Here is a 7,473-nt window from a genome sequence, read left to right as displayed (position 1 = left end):
GTGTGTGTGTGTGTGTGTGTGTGTGTGTGTGTGTGTGTGTGTGTGTTGAGGTGCAGCAACAGGCCTCCAGCACAGCAGCTCTTGAGAGGAAAATGGCATTATATTTACCAGGCAAAGGATTTTTTTTTACTTTAAATGCTCTATTTATTCAACATTATTTATTTATTGCCTAACTTCAGTCACGTATCAGGCATTAACACACTCACAAAATGGTGTAATCGAGTGGGCAGCCGAGGGAAGTGTTTAGCAGAATGTAAGTCAGCAGCCGTTAGAGGCTCAAACATTCATCACACTCAACTCTGTGGCTGAGTTGGCATGCGGATATTGGAATTGGTATCATGAAAACATGTCTTTCGACAACAAAATAAAGCATTTTTTTTTTTTAAAGGAAAACTGTGGTTCATTACAAGTTGGGTTTTATTTTCATAGCTGTCCATGTACCCTGGAAATCCAGAATTCTCGCGAGAGCACAATTTGAATTTGCTCAGCGAGTCACTCTGGCAATGAGTAATGATGCTCATTAACTATGCCCTTGTAGCCGAGCTGCACCAATCACATCGGTGTATCTGATATAGGCGGGCCAGAGGCGAGATAAAGAGACGACAGCGCTGCGACGTCCAAGTCATTAGTAAACACTGCAAGATGGCTACGGATGAACACCAGTTGTTTGAAACAGCTTTGGCTGCTACAATGAACGAGTTAGACTTGGCTTTTTATCTAAAAGAGGAACAGAAGATGGTGCTCCAATCGTTCCTTTGCAAGAAGGACATTTTTGCTGTTTTGCCAACCGGATACAGCAAGAGTTTAATCTACCAGTTAGCTCCGCTGGTAGCTAAGAGTTTAATCTACCAGTTAGCTCCTCTGGTAGCTAAGAGTTTAATCTACCAGTTAGCTCCTCTGGTAGCTAAGAGTTTAATCTACCAGTTAGCTCCTCTGGTAGCAGACCCTTAATCTTTCAGATTTGGGTCTGGATTTCCAGGCTACTGGCCATGAGTTCTATCGGAGGTTCCCTCATTTTTGGCCAGATGTCCGTCACCTTCCTCTTTCTTTGTGTTGGCGTTCTAAACTCTATGGTTAACTGCCATAGATTGTACAGAATGCGTGTTAAGCAGGGCGGGGAGAGGGGTTTAACAGTAACAAATTTTAAATTACAAATGAGTCAAGTAATTGTTTGCATTTGAAGCTGGAAGTTTTACATCCAATAACAGTAATGATGTTAACACATAAATCAGATGATACACAGACAATTTAGTGATCCTCAACTGCAGGGTCCTGAGTCCTCTTCATCCGAGACCGAGACAGTACTGAGTAATACCAAGAACTTCAAAAAGTGGTCTTGAGACCAAGACCGATCTCGAGTACCACAACACTGGCATGTTGGTTGATCTGATGTAGCCAAGGTGCCAGGTGTGGAGATGATGAGGAAGTGATTCATTGAGGAGATTGAGTTCTGGCTGGGAGCGGTCGGAAAAAAAGAGCCTCAAGCAGCACGCTGCATACCACACATTTCTACTAAGTCAGTCTCATTCTCACGTTAAACGCAACAAGCAGGGAAAACGAGCCAGGGGGATCTATGTTAATGGCTAGGTTAACCTTTTGTAGCTGTGTGTCGTTATTATACAATCTCAGGTTAGCTTTAGCTTTTTGTAACATCAGCAACTGTAATACATGCCTGTTGATCTTTAAAACTGGATTCACATGCACAAACATGCCCTGTTACATTATGCTAGCTCAGTCATGTCATTGTAACCAAAGCCAAAAACCTCTGAGCTAATCCAGACCATGTAAATATGGTTTCTTAAAGTATTTTACAGAATATACTGTAACCGTGATGACTTCCATATTGGCGTGTTATATCCGAGATGCAGGGAAGAGGCTGCATGCAGTTCCAGCCGTTTGCATGTTTCCTTTGACATTTTCACTTCATCTGGAGAGGATGAGCCAGGAGGCCCAGGTGCTGAAGACAAATGATCTGTCATCAAGTAGCTGTGGGACTGACTTCAGAGAAATAACCGCCTCTCACACACACACACACACATCACCACCACGTATACAAACAGTGCACGGTGTAATGATGCAGCAATCGTTCTGCTGTTCAAAGGCTCCAGATGAATTCCATCCTCTCCTCTGCAGTTAGCACTGTGTTCAACTCCAACACAGGCACTCTTCAATTTAGTGGTAAAGTTGCTTTTTCTTCAATGTATTTACCATTTGAAAAAAATAACAATTCTGAAGGTTGTTGATAATTGAATGTAAAGTTATCGGAATGACTGTGGAGAGCGCAATACATTTAGATGAAGCATAATCTCTCACTCACCCATTCACACACACACACACACACACACACACACACACACACACACACACACACACACACACACACAGTGTTTTCCCTAGGTTTGTGGAAGACTTAGGTGCCCATATTTATCGGAGGTTTTAGGGGTACTCCCCCAAGAAAATGCTACGTATTCAATAAAAGAAATATGCAATTTCGCATACCATTACCATATTAGGTGGGGCCTAAAACGGCTTGGGTGCTGCACCTGAGCCCTATTGTAGTAGGGAAACCCCTTATAGCACTGCAGGCCGAACCACTGGGAGCAGTTTGGGATTCTGTGTCTTGCTCAGGAAGACTTTGACACGTGAACAGGAGGAGGCAGGCTCCAACCTCCGACCCTGCGCTTGCTAGACCACCCATCTATTATTTGTTGCATTAACCATTTACTGGTATTTATGTACATTAAGAAAGATACATGAGGTACCCAAATACATTCTTTTCTCTTGTTTGTTTTCGGCTATCCTCTACTTTCTACTACATCACCCTCTAATGATCACACTGCCAAAACATATCCTGAGCACATTCTTGGGATATTGTGATAAGCGTGCATATTGTTATTTTTAAGGATGAAATAAAGATTGCAGAACTGCCTATAATGTGATAAAATGTTAAGTGAATAACGTACCTTTTTGTACATAATGTTACAAGTTATTACATTTTATACAAGTTTTAATAAAAAAAAGAATGTATGGATGTATGGAAGTCTTGTAATACCAAATTGAAATCTAGTTGTAATATATAACATTTCCATCCCAACCATCCCCTCATGGTCTGCATGATTCCCATTCCAGCTGTGCCCGATGTAACCGAACCACATACAGTGATTGCAGAGTGCTCCTTTAAACAGTATGTGCATGTTAACTGTTTTATATACTGAAATGAAGAAACCTTCCCAGCATCCACTTCAGAAAAAGGCCAAAAACATTAAACACAATAATGGCAAACTTAGTTCAGCCTATGCATAAGGTATTGTATAGTTGGTCCTGTAATTCTGTGAATAAATGGCGGTGAACCATCTTATTATGTAGGTTCCACAACATGCTTCATTCCTTCTGAAACATCAAAATGCATGGCAACTTCTTATTAAAAGAAAGTTGGTAATATTGAGAGAGTTTTGTTGCGAGCACAGACCTCAACAAATGCAGCGATGCACTCAACACGAGCAGAATCTGCTGCTTTTAATAAACAACTGAGGAGCTATGAGGATGTACAAAAAAACTTCAATTCAATCACTTTGGGAATACTTTTCTAATCAAATGAATGAAACATCAATTGTCAAACTTAAAGTTAATACACAAAATTGTCTCACATAGTTTGGAAACTGGGTGAATATAATATCTAAAATTGACCGTAAACTAACTCATTGAACATATTATATGAAATCTACCTGTCACGTTTTATGTTTTCTGTTGGTTTTCCCATTTTCTGTTTTATTTTGTAGGTTCTCTGTTCTCCTTTGTGTTGTCTTGTTTTACTTCCTGTTGTATATTTTCCCGCCTGTGTGATTACCTGTCCCCGCCCTAATGTGTTGCAACTGTGTCTCATTGTCTCCCCTGTCTTGTGTATTTAAGTTCAGTCTTCCCCTTACCCCAGCGAGAGATTGTCTGCTCCCCTGTGTCCTGTTATCCTGAGTTCCTGTTGTTTCCCTTGGATTTTCCCTTTGCCTGCCGTTTACTGGATCGACACTGTTGCTTGGACTTATTAGCTTGCTAATAAAGCATTGAATTTTACGTACCTGAGTCGTGTATCTGTGGGTCCATTTTCCTGTGTGCGTGATACTACCTTATAATAATATCTGAAATGGAACATAACACACTGTGGTACTTATGGCAAAATGTAAAAGTCAAATTGTAAAGGCCTAAATTATAGTAAAATTCTAAATTATAGTAAAATTTTAAAAGACTTAACAGATTCTAAAACCCTACATATAAGAAAGATCATTCAAATGGATCAAAACCCTCGACCACAGTTGAGAGGATACTTCAACAAAAATAAAATAAAAAACTTCTCACATGGAAACTGCTGCAAATTGTGTTCCTGGCGACCATCAGGTGAGCTGTGGGGCTGTGTGTGTCCAAGCCGTTTGTGACCTGTGTGTTTGGCTCGTGCAGGTTTGGGGTATGTGTGGGGTTTTTACTGGCGTTTTGCTGCCATTCCAGCACAACTGACTACTCCGATGCAGAGAGAGCAGAGGTGGAAAGAGTACAAAAATATTCTACTTAAGTAACAGTAAAATTACCAGTATAAAAATCTACTCAAGTAAAAGTAAAAAGTAGCTCATTTAAAATTTAGAGTAGAAATGTAAAAGTTACTTAGTTACATTTAACAGTGTTCCTTTTTAAACTTATTTATCTTTTGTGATTTGATAAGGGCACAAAGCAGCTTTCAGCAAAGGGCCTCAGTGTGGATTTGAACCCGTGCCGCTGGCAAAGACTGAGCCTACCTACATGGGGCGTGTACTCTACCAGGTGAGCTAGAGGCCGTCCTGCTAGAGACCTTTTTTATTTACCTTTTTTTTTACTCAGTAACGAATGTGATTTAAAATGTAGCAAAGTGCAACACTTCAAACTAAACATACTTAAGTAAAAGTACAGCTTTTAAAAACTACTTTAAAAAGTAAAAGTACACAAAAAAACGACTCCATTCCAGTAACGTGAGTAAATGGTATGTGTTACTCTCCACCTCTGAGAGACAGATGGTGTAAGCATGGGCTGAAGAGGGTCAGGAGACTTCCCGTCCACCATTAACTTGTTATCCTTCCGGGTCAAAATTAAAGATTACATTTTCCTTTTCTTTGTCACTTTTTTCAAAGCTTTTTTATTCATGGTCAATAAACCCAATTTATATGACATTATACCTCATTTTTGAGTTTAAAAAAAGAGCAGAAATGATGAATTATTTTTGACTAAAAGTTAAGATCACAGGATGTTGAGTGAATCACAGACTCACTTATCTCAAAGTTTAGTCAGGATATGGTTTTGAAAACATTTAAAACTTTTTTTTTTTTTCAAATGCTATGAAATTGAATTAAACACCTAAAATTCAATAAAAGTACTCATTAATTTAACCTGCGAAGAACGTTGTACGTCCATCCTGCATCCATGTTAACTTTAGGCAATTTGGTTGACAGAAACCCATATTTGTGATGTAATTTCTTTTTTTAAACGGGAGCCGAGGACAACACAAGGGCTAAGGTTCTTTGGGTCAAGGCTATTTGAAAGCGCTCACCTTCAGCTCTGGCCATTTGCTCTCAGGCTGTGGATGCATGTGATGTGATCAGAGCTGTTGAAATGGAGCCTCGTGTTGCAGCTGTATAACATTATAACCACACATAACTGAAATGAAAAGAAATGAAAATTCTTTTGTAGAAATAAATCTTGCCTCACCCAAAGTTGTAGGAAACAGATCGTTAAAGCTACGTTTCTATCAGTTTTACAGTAGATTACGGGGATACCTTCCATATGCACTCGCCTTCCTCCACATTGAAGCCACTTGACGCAGTTTATCACTCTGTCCTAAGATCTAGATCTGGCGATGGATTCAGTACCCACAACTGTCTCCTTTATCAAAATGTAGGCTGGACTTCTTTGGCTCAATGAAGGGAGCAACATTGCATTTTATTCATCTACAAAGCCTTGCTTAAAAAAAAAAAAAAGCCTGTATATTTAACTAGCTTGCTGAATTTTTAAATCGTATCACTATGGCACTCGCACTAGTGATTCCTTGGTCCCAAATATTCCATTTGTTAGGACAGAATCAGACAAAACTGCATTCAACTGTTGTGCTCTATCTAAATGGAATAACCTGAACATTCTTATGAAATTAAACAGCCTGATTCCATTTAATCACTTTAAATGTCTTCTTTATGAATCCATGTACTCTGAATGTACATGTGCACTTTGAGTTGTATAACATTCTGTAATTGTTTGATGTGTGTACTGTGTATTGCAACTGTATATTATATATTAATTACTATGTCCAGTAATTTTTAAATGTATTGTAATTTTATATGGCATGTAATCAGGGCATCATTGGAAATAAGAAGTTGCTTTCAATTGGCCCTCCCTGAATAAATAAAGGTTATATACTATATATATATATATATATATATATATATATATAAATAAATAAATAAATATAAATACAACCTTTATTTATATATAGAACAATGGAAAAACAAAACGTTATATTATTGGCTCAACATTTTATTACATGATTATCTACAGCTTTTACATTATGAATTTCTAAAAATCGTTTCCATTTCAGACACTCAAAATGTCAACTCGTCATTGGCCAGACAAACTGTAATTAAATGAGCACATTCAAGCTATCCAGAAATTGTAATAATTAAAAAAAAAAACACCAGGAAGGCAAAAATTGGAGCAATGATATGTTTAATATGGAAGTACATAACTTGCGGTGTTCCGTTTCAGATGGAAGGGGTGGCTGCAACATAACCTAACTGAATATTGGGATTGATATTGTTCTTGATGAGTGAAGGGATTGTGGAATAAAGAGACAGAGAGTCTGCTTTAATGCTCTACTTCAATACTTTACCTCTTGATTTTTTTTGTTTTGTTGAAATGTCCCCCGTACAGTTTGCATCTGTCTGTATGCTGTATGCTTAAAGGAAGCCCTTAAATCATCATAGAACGATCAACAAAATATGAAATGGACTTGAGTCTCACCTAAATCACATTTTCTCTCCTGTTTCTATAGCTAATGGTAACGTACCTGAATACAACATTCATAACAAGATTCATACAGTTCTCATTGAGTGGAATGCAGGCAGCAGGTGCTCGATAAAGAGTAAAGAGACTTACAGTAATGGCTTGTGTGAAGACATTCTGCTCCTCTACCAGCAAACCTATCCTAACAAGATGATACACCCGTCTGTGATTTAGCAGCGCCTCCAGCTGCTGGCGCCGGCCTAGCTCACCTTTCTGAAAATGGCCCTGCAGTGGCCTGAGTATTTACTCAAATAATCCTTGTTCTGATTGGACCTTTTACCAGGTGGGGGTGAATAAGTGGGATTATTTAGGGTTAAACTTTATTAGGGTTTTCTGCTCCTGAGCATTTAGACGGAGGATGAAACCAAAGTCATCTAATTTGCCTGATCTGATGTTTGCTTTATA

The sequence above is a fragment of the Sander lucioperca genome, chromosome 13 (assembly GCF_008315115.2).
Source record: "Sander lucioperca isolate FBNREF2018 chromosome 13, SLUC_FBN_1.2, whole genome shotgun sequence".
Taxonomy (NCBI): Eukaryota; Metazoa; Chordata; class Actinopteri; order Perciformes; family Percidae; genus Sander; species Sander lucioperca.
This window is presented reverse-complemented; position numbering follows the sequence as displayed.